Source organism: Plutella xylostella, chromosome 25, assembly GCF_932276165.1.
Source record: "Plutella xylostella chromosome 25, ilPluXylo3.1, whole genome shotgun sequence".
Taxonomy (NCBI): Eukaryota; Metazoa; Arthropoda; class Insecta; order Lepidoptera; family Plutellidae; genus Plutella; species Plutella xylostella.
The window spans coordinates 8,456,908-8,476,412 of NC_064005.1; the positions used below are offsets into that span (position 1 = coordinate 8,456,908).

General features: G+C 38.1%; 1 protein-coding gene across 4 annotated transcripts in view; it reads left to right on the plus strand.

Annotated features, from left to right (window-relative positions):
• LOC105391118 (phosphofurin acidic cluster sorting protein 1) overlaps nucleotides 1–19,505 on the plus strand; it is a 106,306-nt gene that overhangs the window by 27,784 nt on the left and 59,017 nt on the right. The gene's annotated exons all lie outside the window — the stretch shown is intronic.

Below are 19,505 nucleotides of genomic sequence, written 5' to 3' on the forward strand. Positions count from 1 at the left end.
TAATTATTTATCTGTATGGGGCAGGCTTCCGGTCAAGTACACGATGCGTATTTATTTCAAAATCTATGAGTAGTCGGCCTTAAATTGGTAGTAGACAGTGTAAATACGTCACGACTTTTTGTAATTAATGTTATTTTTTCTGTTTTTCCAGGTAAATGACGAATCAGCTCTTGAAGAAACAATATAGGAAAGATATAAAGCCTGCGGTTTAGTATGTTATACAGTATATTTACCTTATACAATATCTCATCATTATTTACAGCTGGTCATAGGCCTCTCCCCAAGGAGTGCCAAACATTCCTCAACCGACCAGGGTTGTAAAGCAGGAGTGTCTCACATTTTTCAGATATAAGCTAGCACATGATTAATTCTGAAATGCTAAATTTTAGGCACAGTTTACACCAGGCGCCACGTACATAATCCGGTCATTAGGTCCGCGCCTCGTGCAGCGTCACACGGGCCACGGGCGAGTGCACTCGACCGCGCGATTACAGACCGGCGGGCGGCGTGCCGCTGACACTGTGTGCACGCGGCTTTATTTATTGGTTATAATGTTGTCATTGTCATTGTGATTAAAGCTGTGGAATACAGAGCGGGTGTTTGAACAGGGTACTTTCCCGGATATAATGTTGTCTGTTGTGATTGTGAACCTGTGAAATATAGGGTGGACCTTTAACAGGGAACATTGCGAAGGTAGATCAATGTATCCGGTGTATACTTGATACATATCCCTTATGAAGTCCATGAAATGGTACCAACTCGTATAGGGAAAACTGAAAAGGAGACTCTGGCCTATTTATTGTTTCAGGCTGAACATTCACTCCTCGAACTAACTCGAATAGTAAAACTATTGTACGTGAATGTTCATAATAATTTATTTATTTTCCAATTTAAAAGACCGAAAAATTGCTTGTTTTCTCTGACAAATTATCAACAACATAGACACACGTGTCAAAACATAAAAAAGCACATAAAAAGGTAAATTCTCAGAATAACAACATTATGACTTAAACATAACCGCCCACCAAGGACAAGGTTCTTGTCCTTAACCAAATACAACTAAAAAGCACCGCCCACCGTAACATAAAAACAAACTAAAGTTTTAACAAAGCACTTAACAACAAACACAAATCAAATGTACTCATAACAACTTAAAAATAACAACAAAGTAATTAAGTACTAACATTTATGTACTCAATCATTTAATCAGCTACAGGAAGCAAACACAATTTTGAAACTGGCCTTTTTAATTCGCCATTTTTCGTTTTTAAAGTGACTACTCTAACAACCTTGTCCAAACCGGGGTGTACAGCAATTATCCTACCATAAAGCCAACGACATGGAGGAAGACCGTCCTCTTTTACTACTACTATGTCGCCAACATTTTGTCTGCCCGACGGCCATTGATAACGCTGCAAAAACTTAATTAAATAGTCTTTCGACCATTGCCGCCAAAAGTCTTGCAACATTCGTTGTGTGTATTGCCATCTCCTCAAAGAACTAATAAAGAAGGCATTACTTACATGAAATCAAGGGTCAACCCAGACTTGGTGTTCGAGGTAAATGCATATGTCCTAAAGAACATAACTTCAGAGTTGCCTTCGGAGAGAGTGGAGGTTATGCAATGGTTTGATGTGACTGATTTGGAGTTAGCTGACCCTAATTTCCATGTACCAAACAAAGTTGACATCTTGTTGGGTGCTGAAGTCTACAGCAAGGTATTAAAAGAGGGTATTAAAAAGTCATCAACCGGGGAATTTATAGCACAAGCGACTTCACTAGGCTGGATTTTATCTGGAGTGGTGCCATCATCGTTACGACCATCTGCAGATATAAATGTACTGCATGCTCGAGTCGAAGATGATGAGCTACTAAAAAGGTTTTGGGAACTAGAAAAAGATACAGAATTGACGAAAGAGCAAAGGTTTACTGAAGAAGAGAAACGTTGTGAAGAACACTTCGATAGAACAATACAAAGAGATGAATCTGGAAGATATATAGCTCGGCTTCCTTTTAAAGACGATGAGATACAACTTGACGGATCTGAAAAAATATGTCACGTGAGATTAAATAGTTTGAGGAGGAAATTAGACAAAGATATGAACCTGAAAGAAAAATATTCGGAAGTATTTTATGAGTATCTAACTTTAGATCACATGGAAAGGGTTCCAGATGAAGAGAAAGGCAATAAGAACGCAGTTTATTTACCTCATCACGCAGTTGTCAGGGAAGACAAGGACAGCTCAAAGGTTCGTATAGTTTTTGATGCGTCCTGTAAATATGCGAATGGTACGTCTCTAAACGACCAACTGTTGGTAGGGCCAACTTTGCAACCTGACTTGAGGAACATAATTATGCGATGGAGGCTTCATCCAATATGTATGTCTGCAGATATAGCAAAAATGTATAGACAGATAAAGATTAATGACGAAGACACAGATTATCAAAGAGTTCTTTGGAGAAATGATACTCAGTCGAAGAATGAGCACTATCGACATACTAGATTAACTTTCGGAACAGCGTGTGCCCCATACATAGCGGTGAAGGTTTTGCAAAGACTGTCAACAGATGAGGGAGCTGAATTTCCTTTAGCTTCCAAGAGGTTAGTAACTGATTTTTATATGGATGATCTATTGACCGGATGTCAGTCGGAAGAAGAAGGTTTACAGATATTTAAGGAAATGAATAGTTTGATAGGGAGAGGGGGGTTCGAACTCCTAAAGTGGACAAGCAATAATGAAAATTTAATAACGGAAATGAAGAGGAACAATAAATGCGACAGCGAAGAGCTTTTAAAATTCAAGGAGAACGATTCAATGAAGGTACTAGGGATAACTTGGAATAGGAAGGAAGATAGTTTCCGATACAAGGTAAATCTAGAAGAATTAAATAAGCCGGTGACGAAAAGAAAGATAATATCGGACATATCCCGATTTTTTGATCCTATTGGTTGGGCAAGTCCCTGCACAATGATACCCAAAATTATGATTCAGAGACTCTGGTTAGAAGGTTTAGAATGGGATGAAAAGGTTTCAGATGAAATTTTGAAGGATTGGATGTCGTACCGAGAGGAGTTAATACATCTCTCGGAAATCAATATTCCGAGGTGGGCGGGAACTACTTTGGATGACCAAAAAGTAGAACTGCATGGGTTCTGCGACGCATCCCAAGTGGCATATGCTGCTGTGGTGTACGTTCGTGTCAAAACATAAAAAAGCACATAAAAAGGTAAATTCTCAGAATAACAACATTATGACTTAAACACAGGCAGTCACACTATCACACTTCTTACAAGCCTCTAGCATTTAAATCACATATTGAATTATGTTGTAGTTCAATTTATTGAGAACACCTCACGTAAGAAGAATATATACTCTTCCTATATAGGCGTCTCGCAGTCGAGGTAAATGACTCACATCATGAATATAATGTAGATCAATTTATTTGAAGCACCTCCTCCGGTGTAGAGACACGTTCACAAATGTCACAATTCGTTCGGAAACGACTCATCATAGAGAAACAAGACTGACAGTTGACACTTCAAATCTCTCTAGCACCATCGGAAAATCCACCCAAACCCGTATACGTAAAAATGCTTTTACTTTGACTGTCGGGTCAGGTTTAGAATAATGGGTGTCGTTCGTCACTTTCCGTCGCATTAAATCCTTTTTCCGTGACGATATTTCTCACGGCTTCAGCATAGTTGGAGCGTGTAATGATATAGAACAGACCTACATTCATTAGTTGTGGTATTCCGTTAGATGCAGAACCTAATCAGTGTGACCTCTTCATGGTTGGGTCACGGATTTGGATACTGCCTACAGAACCCGTGCTTAGACTTTTATTATATGTCAAGCGATGATTACCTCTAATACAGTGGGAATGAGTAGTGGTAGATATATCAAGGAAACTTCTGGATTTTGGATTCAGAAGAATGATCTTACAAGGGTTTACAAATCCAGAAATGAGACAGAAAAATGAGAAAATTTCGATGATAAAGGTTTATGACTCTCGAGCACTAAAATGTAATTGAAAATCTGTTCATCTGTAAATTTATCAGCTCTCAAACAAAAACATGCCACTTTTTTGTCATAGACGCAGTAGCAAGCTATGTAACTGGTAAAAGCTAACCTTGTAATTGTCGGAAAGAAACCCTAACTTTAAACGATGAAATGGCATTTCTTTTAGATCTAGCTCTGGGTTTGCTAACAGGGCTTCGAGCTAAAATAGACGGTTAGCGAATGGCGCGGCGAACTTTTAATTAAAAGAAGAATGCAGAGGCGGCAACATTCTACCTTGTGCCGTATTCGGGGCAACCTCAGAGATCCTACACTATAGCGGGTTTGTACTCTCACGAGAAATGAAAAAGTTCCTATGACAATAGCGCCAAATTACTCCTAAACGGAAAAGACTAGCCTAATGACACCGTCTGAAATATTGAAGTACATTTAACAGCGCATCAGAATATTTACCAACTAAAAAAAGTATACAGGGTGTTGCAAAAGGGTATAATAAGCACAAACCTGCGTGTGCAGCATGTTATATCTAAGCCCGAAAATAAAATCAAAAAGTCAAAATTCACGAAAAAAATATATCATTTTCCATAGAAACCTCGTTGGTCACGTGACTTTTTACTTTAGTACACACTTTTTGAAATGCCAGGTATATAATTACGATCAAGTTCTTTTTTATGGATATGATTTGGTGTTGCTATTTTTCAAGTGTAGCTCAATACTGCGTGAGAAGTTGGTGTCCTCTCGCAATGCATTTGAGCGTCAATGTTGAAGGAATTAGTTTCGTTTAGTTTCCCTGAATAAGGTGCTTCGTACCAGGCGCAGACGAGTACTTTGTGGTAACTACTTACCTCGGTTAATTGGTTAGCTTTATACAGTTTAGCTTTCTAGGTACCCTAAGAAATTCTAAGTTTTATTTAATTATAAATATTATATTTGTAATTATTTTGTGGCGGTGATATAGCGCCTAAACGCTACTGTTAAAAGTAAATTATGCAGAAACTATTTCTTCTATCCAAAGATTCCATATTAGTGATAGTTTTTTGCGTGGAAAAATGAATTGCACCTGCTATTGTATTTATTTGTAACTCCTGACTCCTGACTCAGCTTGGTTTGTTTATAAATAATGAACAAATCCGACACAATACTATTGCTGACACTTTTGTTTTACAAAAACAAAAGAAGGAATTAGTTACATACAGTATGCGATATTAATGTGTATCGATCGTGCATCGAGCCCGGGTGACCCGGTGTCCAAACAGCCAGCGTCACCCAACTGACCTAGATAATATCATGTGCAGTGGACACGCGAAACCTATATTCATTCTAACTTTTTTAGCTTTACTATAAGCTTTTAACTCAGTCGTTGTTGCATGCCTATATGAATAGCAGTCGCAGTTGGGTGCCGCGTAAACTACCCCCGCTGCACGGGACTCGTATATCTATGTAGATAAACATCACTATATCGCGATTCGCGATTAATACGGGGCTGTGATTGGTGGAGCTTCAAGAAAGCTTTTTAATTGTAAGGAGAAATGTAGGGTTCGGCCCAGATGAACTGTGGGTCTTCTTCCTTGCAGATAACACATGACTTATGTGTGTGTGTGTGTGTGTGTGTGCATGTGCATGTGTGTGTGTTTATACAGGGTGCGCAATTAGTGGCGGAATGTGAGAAGCGCAAGCCATGACTGTAGACTGTAGATGCAGGGATGTGTAGTTCATTAGAAACTTGCGCTAGTAACTATTCAGTAATCTGTGCTTGCGGTGTTTAGAGCTGGAAGGGTTGAGTTTTGTAGCCGATTCTGAAGCTGTAATTTCCGGCATAGACTTCCGGTTCGCTATTTTATGGCTTATTCCTTAAATACTAGCAATTTGTCACTATTACTTTAGTTCGTAATTACAAAAGCCGGGTTATATCTTTATCCCATAAAGTTATATTACACTGTGGGTAAGGTCGTAGGAAGAAAACTTACCGTCTCCTTGCCATGTTGGTGGTTGGTGGGCTTAGGCCGAGCGAGGGTTAAGCCGTAGCTTACCGGTTTACTGGTAGGATTATCTTAATGTTTAAAACCACTGTTGGTAATAAAATGAAAATGTTTATTTTTTGTTTGCAAGGCTGTGTGTATTAAACCACATTTTTCAGTCAGATTTCTATAGTAAAATGTGGTTGCATTAGCCTAGTGCGAGTGCTTAAAAGCGTGTCTCTGTTATCCATTTGGCAGCGCTGCACTTACGCTGAAATATTTTATTCCGATCCTCTTTTACTAGTACACCCTGTATATAACATTTCGCCGCGAATCGTTCTAGATTTTGGCCGCATATCTAATTGCTTTTTCCAATTTGGCATTTTCATTTCCGTGGCAGGCGCCAAGTGCGGTGCCGCAGTGGCATTGAATGCATTTTTAGCATAATAATCTGCTGCTTTAGTGGTCGTTAAAGAAATTGAAGGTTAGGGCTAGGCTTTAGACCTTGTGAATTACATGTACCTACAGCAGTGTGCAATGGTTATATTGGTGCAGTAAAGCTGCGTCTATATTTGTGCTATTTCCCGTATCAGATCGTATGGTAAAATATTTATTATAATATTTGAGGCCAAACTATAGGTCGTGATACGCACAGAGGATACGGGGAAATTATACAAATTTAGACCCATCATTTACTAAATACACCGGATAAATGCTTGAACGACCTAAGAAGAAAAATATAGACATACACATTATTCTTGTTCTTCACAGGTTTTATCTTATTTTATGTGTCGATATTTTTGCCACTAGGTTCTTAAATCCAGACACAAACGGCCTGTAAGTACTTGGCAGCTGTCGTCGCCCAGCGGTCAAGAGCGAACCGGCTAATTGGTAGTTTTCAGGTCAGCCTTCAGATCTCCTTGGCGTGCCGGCCGAACATAACATTTTTACTGTAACTATTTATCTCCTCCCGTAACTTTCAGTGCCAAGTTCACTTTGGCAATGACATTCGAATCGGTGGAATAGCGTTTAAAAACGTTTCGACGACATTTTATTTTGGCTGCGTTATTTCTACGGTTGGTTTTTTTTGTGAGCTGGATTTTTCGTGCAACGCTTTTCGAATATGTGGAGATTTATTGTAGATATTATTACGTTTCTTGTTTTTGGCTCGTTTCCAAGAGGTGTTCTTTAAATGAAGACTTTTACGCGCCATTACTCCTTGTCGATACGTGCTCGTTATTTCGCCCATTTGTCATGAGCAATCATCCTAAGCTTTGTTCTTTTTTATCTTTACAAATAACAGTTTTCTTTGGGAATAGAGGAGGCAATAGGTCTACCTATTGTATTCAACTTTCAATAGGTATTGAAAAGCTCAAGGAACTAGCAGCTGTCTATGAAGCGAGAACTAATGGGATAAACATGTTGTATAGACGCCACGTCTAGCGCGGGACGCCCTCTGGCTAGGCGGTGTCACTGCGGATAATTTAATACACACTTTATCACGAAGCTGTCGCCATCTTGTAGAGGGAAAATGTCGTTAGGAATTAAATATGATGTTTTCATTGCACACGTCTACAGTGTTAAACCGAAGCTAGTTAGATAGTTGAGAATCTATGAGTGATAATTTAGCTTTTAGAAAAACTAATTAGTGTCTGTAGGTATATTATAACATTATAGGTACTTATAAAGTAACAGTAAGAACTACTACAAATTCCGTATACCATTTAAAAAATCTTGAAAGTAATTTGGCTGTACTCGCTGTGCAGTTACCTTACGTTTTTCATAAAAGGCAACACTGGTAAAACTTAATTCATATTTCATATCTTCGCTGTTACTCCTGCGAAGAATTTTTAAAATTTCTATCCGACATGAAATTCCCATTTCAAATGTAATGTTTTCAGGAAGGCGGTAAAAAGGCCAATTCTCCACATCCCCAGCGGCGTGGGCGGGACTCGGACTTTTTGCTCCAGAACTCGTTAGTGATTCCGCTGCAGGCTGCCAGTGACTTTTTTAAAAGAAATGTTATTAATTTGAAGTCTTCTTATGTTTTCTTTTTTTAGACCCAGGTATAGTTTTAGAAGGAATTATTCACAACAGCTTTGTGGCCGCACTCTTATCTCGGGGAATAACACAAAATAGAAGAAAGGTGTCTATGACCACCATAGACAAGACATGTCTATGGACTGAGCGGTTTCTGAAGTTTACAGGCACCTTTGATTCGAGCTTGAATTTCGCAAGGCTATATTATTTTAATTAAATTGAATCCTACAAATATAAATAAAGTAAGTGAATTTTAACGTCTAAAAGTAGGGTACTTACATCGTCTTTAAAAGTTAATAATTCCCGTTTTCTGTTATATATATCCAGGTTTTCACGAAGGATGAATTAATAGTTTTCATTTCCCTCACCTCACTCGTTCTATTCATCCGCTCCAGTGTTGCCAACAGCAAAAAATCCGGTGCAAATGTTTTATCACTCGATAATAAATTTCCAACTTTACCTGGTATTACTGGAGTTCCTCCGAAGCCTCATAAACTTTCTGAATTCATTCTGTTGAGAACTGCAAGGCCCTCTGGAATACATTTACAGCTTTCATATTGAAAGCCGTTCGGTGCCGACTTATTCGGGTATAACCGAGTTATTTGACTCCAATGTAACTTGGCATTGTACCTATAACTTTGCGGGTAGATTTTTGTTCATATCAGAATATATTTTTTTTACAAAATATGCCTTAATTTTTTTATTCGTAGTGTTGTCAGAGGTGGCCCGTAGATTTCGCTTGCAATGCTACGTGGAGTAATAAATAACTTTTATCACACCCATTTGTAGCAATAATTCAGCTGATTCAGCCACGCTTACGAGTATCCCAGATGGCTTCGTTTAAATATGATTCATGTAATAGATGAACCGCTCGGGAGCAGATGGTTGTTTGTTCACACTTGCGAAACATAATTAAAACTACATTTTCGTGTGACCATTGAAGTACTTATATGTATTAATAATAATATATGGGGACATCTCACACACGGCCATCCGATCCCAAGCTAGGCAGAGCCTGTGTTATGGGTATCGGACAGCTGATATATCTACACAAATACATAGATAGATACATATTAAATATAATATTATTGTGAATAATTAACGAATGTTACTAGTCATGGTTATGTTGTGTGTGAACGCAAACATGAGTGAACATCTCATGGCTATGGATGTAACCAAATATGCCAAATTTCGATAGCAAACAGTTGTCGAATACTCTGTTACTTTCGCCGGTCTACCTTTTAACATCGAAAGAAATGACTATAGAAACAATAACTCCTAACATGTTGATTGTATTGATTGAGAAATTGTTTATGAATGAAGTTACGTTAGGCGTTTAGATAGGGAAAAGAAAATATAGTTGTGATTTACTAGATGTAAAAGAAATGCGAGTTTTATTTCAGGTTCCATTTAGACTCAGATCTAGAAACTGCGTAAAATTAGCACAGCAGGCGAGCAATTCCGATGCTTTACAGTTATAAACAGTATGGTACATTATGAAAAAATATATATTTTTATTCTGCTATGAGTACTGAGGCCCTATGCTCCTCGTGGAGTTAGAGGAATTAATCATCATCATCATGAGTACTGAGTATGAGTAGGTACCATCTGAGAGTCATTTTCACACGTCCATCGGGTGCCGGAAAAACCTAATATATATCTCTATTGGCATGAGGTAATGGTGCCCCTGTGGGGGGATACGCGGCCGGTAGGTAGTTATTGATGTTGAAAACAACTGTGACACATTAAAAAGTAAGTATCTGTATCTGGCAGTTTGTTTGCAGTTGTAAACGATAGAGCGATGGATAAACGGTTTTATGGAAATGGAGTTGATGAACCAGAGTGTTTTAAAGTGGATGTAGCCTTACAAATGATTTTTTTGTCATAATCATAATAATCGGGGAATATAGGGATTGGTTATGTCCTCGGGAAATGGTAGAGTTCCGACTTAAGACACATAGCGTCGTGTAGTATTAACAATAGATGCATGGTAGATCCAACTGCCCCGGATGGACGGAGCTCGGTATTCCATCGCAAACATTTGTGTTGGCAGCCGAACCGGCGCCATCAACATAAAATGTAATTGATTCACCATTGTTTGTGTATACCTACTTGCTTTGTGATTGTGAATCGGTGCTGCTACGTTTGCGAATAAATATCGTGAGGTTATTCATTTTGGAGCGTTGTTGTCGGCTTTGTTTTTTTCACTGTTGAGCGATAATTTAAAATCGATATTCTGAAAATTTCCATTCATTATGTCGAGTCGATTTCAACAGCATTTGGGCAGAAACGTTGCAAAATGTGAATATTCCGGGGTACAATACAACAGATATAATGACTAGGTTAGGTAGTAGTTGAAATTTTGATGGGAAACCATTATATCTTGTTATCATTATCAGCAATGTTATGTTGATTTGTATAATAATGTTGTTTGCATTCACGATGAGTCATTTGAAAGGTTTTGTTGATATATCGCTGTGTAAACTAAGCTTTAAAAGCATTCAATTTGCTTTGATTTAACAAACTAAACGCCGTGTTTATCTGATTTTCAGTGAACAAATATACGAAATGAAAATTCGCATGTCAAACTAAATTATTTTTCGTCTTTGAGAAAGTTGTTGTTTACTTGCACAGGCGAAGTCGACGGGAGTCGCACTCGTACACGAGAAAATACAGAAAATTTAAGTGATAGTTGTTGTCATGTTGAGAACGTTTTTAAATCTAGTGGCTTCAGCGCATGGTTTAGGTAACTTTCTGCAATCTTTTTAGGCTCACTTTTACCAAACGCTAAACGTAGTTAAAATGGTATTTAAATCAAATTTTAAATACATTTTATACTAACTGAGAAACGTTTGACAGGCTCTTAAATACGTTTAGCGTTTGGTGAAATTCCACCTTAGTGTGTTAAATAAAATTAAATAAAAAGTACCGCACACACTTCGCTAATCTTAAAAAACTCTATCTTTAATGATTTATTTAAGATAGCTTATTCAGAATTATTACTATGTTTCATTACCACAATAGGTACGTATTTAAACACTCTGTACAACAAATGTATGAGGCGATAATGTGATGACAAACAAATAAAACAACATTACCGTGATTGGATCGGCTGCAATGCGGACGAACATAAAAATGAACGAAGCTATAATTTACTATCGCCGTTGGTTTTAACTTTAACGTTGCTTTGTATTGCAATACAAAGAGCGTGTTCCACAATTACTGAATAAAGGCTATCTAGGATTTAATGGATTTGTTAATTATATGAAACACTCAAATTGATAAATCATATTAAACATTATTTAATGCCTATTTACCAATATTGTAATTGTACCAAATTACCGCTTGTTCATGTGATTATAGACGTAAGTATTTTATTAATTAGATTGTATTATTAACTATTTGTCAGATATGCATCATATGCACCACTTGTCGACACGACAATGCTCAGTCTCTCGCTACCACTTGAAGAGGGCAGACGCACCAAGCTCCAAGCACATATTGGCGACTCGCCAGTAGCACTTGATAATAGTGTTTTATTTAAATTGAGTCGCGTCGTTAAGTAGGATCAACATTTTATAATGAGTCTAATTAAAATATAAACATACCTAATTATTTTTAAACCGTAATTTGATAAAAATTTTGTACGACCTTCTAACTAACCCAATCATATGCACCACTTGTCGACACGACACGTGTTCCGAATTAGAATACTTCACATTTTGTACTGACCGTAACACGAGAATCATAGAACTCCAACTTGGGTAGCTAATAACAGCTTGTTAAAACAAATGGGGATTACATTCCTATTGAATATTCTGCACAGACGGTTGCACTGAGCACAGTTTATAGTCTTTGGTGAGGCGGCAGTTGGTCTGTGACGCAACAGAGTGAGTCATGAAGAGGCGGCGGCGGCGGCAGGAGGTGTGTCAAGATCACTAACCATGTTGCTTTGTTAATAAAGCGGTGTTTTCACGATAAAAATAAAAACAGAACACAAAGGAGGCCTTATTGTTTATAATAGAAATATCCACCAGACAAACTTTACGCACGATATGAGTATACGTGCGACCGGAGTGACTTTTCGGATCGCGCAATATAAACACGAGATTCGGGCGCTTCTGTGTCAAAGGTTCGGGGTCCAAATATCACCCAGGGGCTAAATTGTATTTTTTATTTATTATCTGACTGGAGCTGTAAAATTTGACACAGATTATCCATTTATAATTCTTATTTAGATAAAGCAGGATGTTGTTTTTCCTTTGATATTCTGTAATTACATTTTAATTAATACCTACCTGTTCCGTACAAAATAATTAATACCAGTAACGTTCCAATTTTATATAAATATATTTTCTTTTATTTGCAGGTAATTACACTAACAGCTACGAAGCCTGATAAGTGTAGAAAATATTGAAATGCCACGTGCGCGGTAAGGAAACTGCTGGGTCTTTCTTTGTTCTTATATAACTATAACTTTTTGAGTAAGCATTTATATTAATTTTCCCCTCATCTATGGTAAAATGTGATGATGTTAAAATTGTGTATTTGCAATAAAAAACTACTAATTTTGACTTACTAGAGAAGCTGTTTGACAAAAGCTTCATCAACTTTCTGAGGTAGGTATTTTCGTGTCAATCAACCATAGAAAAATAACTCTCTATTCATCTGGATAATTATCGCTAATTACTCCATACCTCTTACATTATACCTATAATTTAATTAGTCTCGACGTAAAATTTACCGTGTGTCAGTTGAAACGTAGCCTTTATTACCTTGCAGCCTAGGAATTACCTGTGTCTAGTCTGAAAGTACCGCGGGTGCAATGTCCGCTAATTGCTGCTGATGGATGAATGATGCGATTATGACGGTATGTTCATTGATCTCGTCACCATTAACATATTTTCTTTATCAAGGTAATAGTGCTTCGTGAGTTGATCACGTTTAATCACTGAGTAAGGATTGGTGTTTATTAGGAAATTGTTTTAAGAGTTTTGCGTTTTAAACGATCTTAGACGTGTTTTATCCGATTGATCTTTTTATACATCATATATAGGACAGCCTCTATCTTAAATGAAAAAAAAAGAAATACAATCGAGCATGGCTCTTGTTCATTATCTTTTTACTTTCTTGCATTTTTCCACTCCAGTGGTATGTTTGTCTCAGATTAATGTATTAAATTAAGGTCAGTTCGGGTAGATCGCGAAAATCGGCGCTTTACTCATATATATGTCGCAGGCAACTGGTTTAATCTCCTGTTTGATTGAACCACTAGCCCGTTCATTGGATGGCGCTGTTCAGTTGTATGACTAGGCCGAACGTTGATTGTACAAGCGTCACAAAACGTCCAACTAGTTAGCTGACTTAAAATCAGTCAGGTGGTGAATAAAACAAATATGGCGTCTAACAGCTAACAGCTGACACAAAAAAGCACCTATATTGTTAGTTTTTTGCAAATAAATTAGCTTTAAAGTGTTTTATTTGTGTTAAAATAGTGTGACAACATGGATTTACCTATTATTACGCCGCGGGCGGATAGTTTCAAAGAAAAAAAGTGGCGAAACTGGATAGTTATGAACAACAATATGAAGGTACGTTTATTGTTATTGTTTAGTTATTTGTGAGATAAGAGCTTTGTAACATAGTCTTTTTGTTGACTCTTGTCTGGTGATGTTCACCCTAACCAGACATTACAAAGTTGCTATACTATATCCCATTCAACGACTTCGCTGAATGACGTTCAGTCAAGACGTCGAACGTTACAATCAACGACTTGACGAGTTGTCCTTTAGTCATACAACTGAATAGCGCCATCCAATGAACGGGCTAGTGGTTCAATCAAACAGGAGATTAAACCAGTTGCCTGCGACATATATATACTAACCACTGCACAGTAGTTATTAAAGCAAATGTCAAATAATTAAACAAGTAGGCTGGCCGAGTCTGCCAAGCGCCCGCCTATCGACGGCGGTTGGCGCCGCTCCAACGCCGTTTAGTTTCCGAATCAGGTAGTAAATGCATCGTTTGGCTTCGGCCTCAGGAACTGGGGGGCTGGTACTGGTAGGCTTGCTTTAGATCGGTTTAATGAAACGAGATAGAGTCGTGGAGTCGTGGTAAGCGCAGCAGGGATTTGAATATGGTTTTCGTGATGCTAGAGTGACCCTTCTAATCCCGGGGAGGTCAGCCAGCCATGATGTCTTAATAAAGGTTTTCAGGGATAATAGGTAGGTATGATTATGGTCCAGATTATATCACACAGGAATAATATAGCTTTACACATAATGATAAAATCGGTATTGAAATCGGTTCAGTAGTGTCGGAGCGTATTAAAAACAAACAAGCAAATCAATATTTCCATTTATAATATTTTACTGTTTCTTTCGATAAGTGTATGTATATACGCTGAAGAATCTGAAGCTCCCGATGGAAACTATTATATCAATAGACAGATACTAACCTAACCTTACGATGTCATGTCACAGATTACTATGTAATTCCAAACACTGTCAACCCTACTTCAAAGAGACATTAATTTAGCGTTGCGTCAAGAACAGTATTTTTCTCTTTACCTACAGTTCCCACCATCCTAGACGGTACTTATACAGGGTGTTCCAAAAAGGGTATACTAAGCCGAAACCTACATGTGCAGCATGTTATATCTAAGCCCGAAACTGTAATCAGAATTTGGAAATTTGCGAAAAAAAAAATCATTTTCCATAGAAACTTTGATGGACGTACTATGGAAAATAAAATTTTTTTCGCGAATTTCCAAATTCTGATTTCAGTTTCGGGCTTAGATATAACATGCTGCACATGTAGGTTTCGGCTTAGTATACCAATTTTGCAACACCCTGTATAAGCTCCAATTCACCCAGTTTTATGGGCTGGGATCTACCGAAAGTACATGTTTGTTAGAAAATAAATATGTATAATATTTTCCATATATTAGTTTCCTAGAGGAAACATTTACTCCACGTAAGCCAGAAAGCTATCCAAGTTGCTTCTGTTTGGTCTATAAATCTGTACATTCACAGACACAGAAGTAGTTCTGCCAGAAGAAGTTATAATGTAAACTCAACTGAACTCACATTTATAAGTTTAGCGTTATAAAAATGGAGAGCTTACCCTTCATTTTATTCCGGATTATGTTTATGTAGAAACCAAACGACCGTAAGTGCTTCGGAAAACTCGATAATGCGATAAGGATTCGTTTTGATTGATATTTCTTTTATTGTTTATACCCGGTTTATACTATTTGGGTGGTGTATCAAAGAGTTCGTATGATATCTATTCGTATGTTAATGGGGTACAATAGAATAAACGCTAGACTTGACGAAAAAAATAAAGATATTGACGTTTATCATGACTCTCTCGGCTCATATAGGAATAAAGTACTGGACGCCCTACATTTAGGTTAATTAGGTTTAGGTTTTTATTATATCTACTCATAGTTGCATGTTAGTTTAAGTAAGCTGTTGTAAATATAAAAATGTTGTGTTCACCTATAATTGGGGTACGTACGTGAACAATTCTTGTATAAAATAATATTAAAACCTTTTTGTATGATATCCTGTTGGTGTAACCTTATATAAATAAATAAATAAATAAATAAATATCTATAATTGCCTGGTAACGATCATTCCTTTTTGTTTCATCTTTACTCGTAAAATTATAAAATATACAGGGTGTTGTAAAATGGTATAGTAAGTTGAAACGAGAGTCTCAGGGGGTCATTCTTAACAACTTTTGTCCAACGATTTCAATACACGTTGCAAATATAATATGTGAAAAAAAAAAAACGGATGTTAGTAGTACTTTATTGTCTACGAATTATGAACATACAAATCGAATATCTTTCTCAATACACCTATGTATTGTAAGTGTAAATAAGAAAAATCATCTTTAGTTACCTAATCACAGTCTTAATTACACTGTAACCATCACTAGATGTGAGCACAATCGATTACTACCGCTACCTAGTAATTAAAGACCGGAAACAAGTTGTGCCACCTGCGCCCGCGCACTCATCATACAAGTGACATAACAGAACATTGATCATTCATTGCTTACCGTGAGAAACGATCTATTAGCTAACAACTACTGAGAGGAACAGTGTTTGCTCTTTGAAGGTAAAGGTGTCAATTGGCCGCCGGTGATGTGAGGTTTCAGCAGACGACTTGTCGTAATCTTACTGGTTTCTATGTATTTCTATGTACATGTACGTGTCGTGTAGTGTAACCCTATCTTACAATCAACTTCTTCTCTCCCTTTCACACTGTCGACACCGTAGCTAAGGCGGTAGAGATCCTGCTTCCTAAGCTTGTCGCCCAAGTCAAACACTCCTGTGATGATCCTTGTAAAGCTACAGTTTCAACAAAGTCTGACTACTGGTAGTGTTCTTTTCCGAGACATAAAAAACACAAATGTATCGATTGTAAACGAGTAATTGTTCTCGATAACGACCCAGCTGGCAGCATCTGTCCTCAGTCATTGGGAACTGTGCTCGTAGTTTAGTACGTGATGATTGTGAATGGAATTCAACTGCTAAATGTCCGACCGTGTGAATGGAGCTTGTTTACAATGGGGCAATTCGTGTACACAGCGTATCATGAAAGATGATCTAATTGGCGACCAGGGTGCATTGATGAATAATTTATGATATACGTGAGGAGATAGGTAAGGACCTGCAGAGCGGTGGTGGTAGCTCAGTCGGGTAAGCACCCGCTTCTCACATCAGAGATGCATTGGCGCATTAGCGGCGTGAACCTACTAACCCGCAGTGGACCAGCGTGGTGGCACAGAATAATAATAACTAGGTGGGGGGAAATGGAAAAGAGGATCACCAGTGCGTCCTTGCCACAGTGATAGCGACCACGCAGCTTAGCCAATGGCGCAGTTTTGATACAAGTGATGCGTCGTTCGTAGTGTACCGACGCAGTTGCAGTCAAATTGGGTTGGCTATTGAGGCCCAACAGCTCGAGATTACTGAGGTTTTCTGTAGCCATATTGTAGGTACTGAAGGCCGAAGTATACTGTCAAGGCTGATTGGTGAGAGCACATTAAGATTTTTACCTTAATTACTTCATAAAATGGTATGTTTATTAACCTTTAAGTTCATTAATAAAGTTAACATTTCAACTTAATTATAAGCAACTTTACACGACGACAGAATTCCAATAATGTTTACAAAGTATTCCGTCAACTTTGTCCCGCGTCGCGTCGTGGTCGTCCGGGGAATGGCGTCGATAAATATGTTTAAACGGAATGGCGGGTTCATTCAGAACTTCGCAGTAATGCGTCCATAAATCTGCCGGGACAGCGCGCGTTCAGGAACTGCAGCGTGGGGCAAGGGGGGGGAAGTGGGAGGGGGGTGAGGTGCAGGCGGTAGCGGGAACTGGTATATTGGTATACGTGTAGTAGTGTACCATTTTTAGGGTTCCGTACCTCAAACCGTAAACCATGACAAACGTCAGTAAAGATAATCTATCTCGGGATCACGTGGATTTATCGACTTTAACTATAATCATATTATGTTCCGGAAGGATATATTCGGATTTATTGTTTTTAGAGGCAGTGCATAGAACATAATATCAAAATTCTATCTTTATAAAAAAGATGTTTTTGTAACAAAATTGTATTTTGGGATAGATAATGGTTCGAACATTTTTGAACAACCCTACAATATGATGTAGCGAACGAAGTGAAACAGCGCTTTACCGATTAATTTCGTGCGTACATTCGATTATAACCTAAAAGCCCCCACATGCATGATTAGCGTTATATAAAATCCATTAGCCGCTCCCTACTGGCTAATTAGTGAACAAACAGGGCCCCGAGCTTGCACCACCATCATGGCTTGGAATCATGCAATCGACACGTTTAATGCAACGAGATAGAGTCGTGGCTAGTAGGATAGATCGATAGGAAAGTAAGTTTTGGTAAGCAAGAGTGGCCCCTTGGCGATGTCACGTACAGAGCTGGGGATCATTCTGCTAGTCAATGTATGGATAATGTTGTGTGTATCGTTATGTAATGCAATGATATAGAATCGAACGCTTTCATATGATAAAAGCGAGTATGCCTTCACTGCAAATGGACCAATCCGAGCACGTATTATAAATGTTCGTTAATAGAAATAATAACGTTTAGTTTTACAAAACAAGACAACCTGTTCAGTGCTATGTTGCTTGGTAATTTTAAAAACGTAGTCTAACTACTAGGCATTTAAAATTAAATTTGCCTTGGCACGATGCAGCAGAATCGACGCTGGAACGTGACGGCGCATAGCGCTGTCGTTTTAAAATTGTATTCTATTTGATAGAAACATCCTGTGTATAGTGCAGGTACTTGTGTAGCGTCGTTCGTATATATTTCGTATTCTCATACCCGTTCCCGGAACACGGGAATGCGATGGGAATTCCGTGAGCCGTCGCTTTGATGGCGAAATAAAATACGTGCCTTTGAGCTTCGGAGCTGAATTTGTAGCATTTTGTATCATAGTTTACAATACTATTTATGTAAGTTGTATTTTATACAATGTAGCTCTTTTAGATGAGTTCCTAGTTAGTTAAAATTTCCTTCTTTGAAAATGCTTGCGAAGCACAAGAAAAACCTAATTTGCAACTTGTTAAAAAGCGCTGATTGTTGCAATTGCGGTCGCAAAAGTCTTTCATATCTTGTAGCGAAGATTATATATTATTGAAACACATTTTCAGACTCAACAGAATACCTATGTAGTTCGTATGTATATTTAATGTATATATGAGTGTTCCAAAATTGATTGGAAATTTTAATCAACTTTCCACCACAATTTGTTTTTCCCGAACAGAGCTTTACTTGTAAAGCTCCGGTGTCCCTAATGACACGCGGGATTAGCATCAAACTGGACGGACATAAGCCCCAGTGAAGGGTTCTCGGGAATTACGCCTAAATCCACTGGGGTGACTCCCCGGTTGACGACCTAGGGCAGATATTGGGAAATTGGGGACAAAATCTAAATTCAGCGTAGGTAAAAAATATATTTTGTAAAATAGAATTCCGGTGAGCTGTTTACATGGGTGTGACACCATGGTAAAATAATTAGCCAATCAGAATAACTTCAGTTGCTAACTACCTAGGGTACCTATATAAACTAACGGCGGCGGTATACATATAAAATTAAAGTACAGTTGATACGTCACTCAGAGGCTCTTTCCATCCACTTCAAGCGACCGTCCGAGACATCTGCGAGCACATTGTGCATCACTAGTGTTACTATTTCCTTTGTTTATAAACATACTATTTGTTTAAATAAAAATAACACTACAATATCTATAATTTTATCACACAATAGACCCATTCAACTCATCCCGTCCCATCTGAAACAATCGATCTCCAAATGTGTTCCCCAGCCGGGACTCAAACCCGGGCCATCCGTCCGTCATCCCATTCGAACAATGCGTCGTCATTTGAACACACAATCACTGTAGCCCTGAGCGTTATTGTCTCT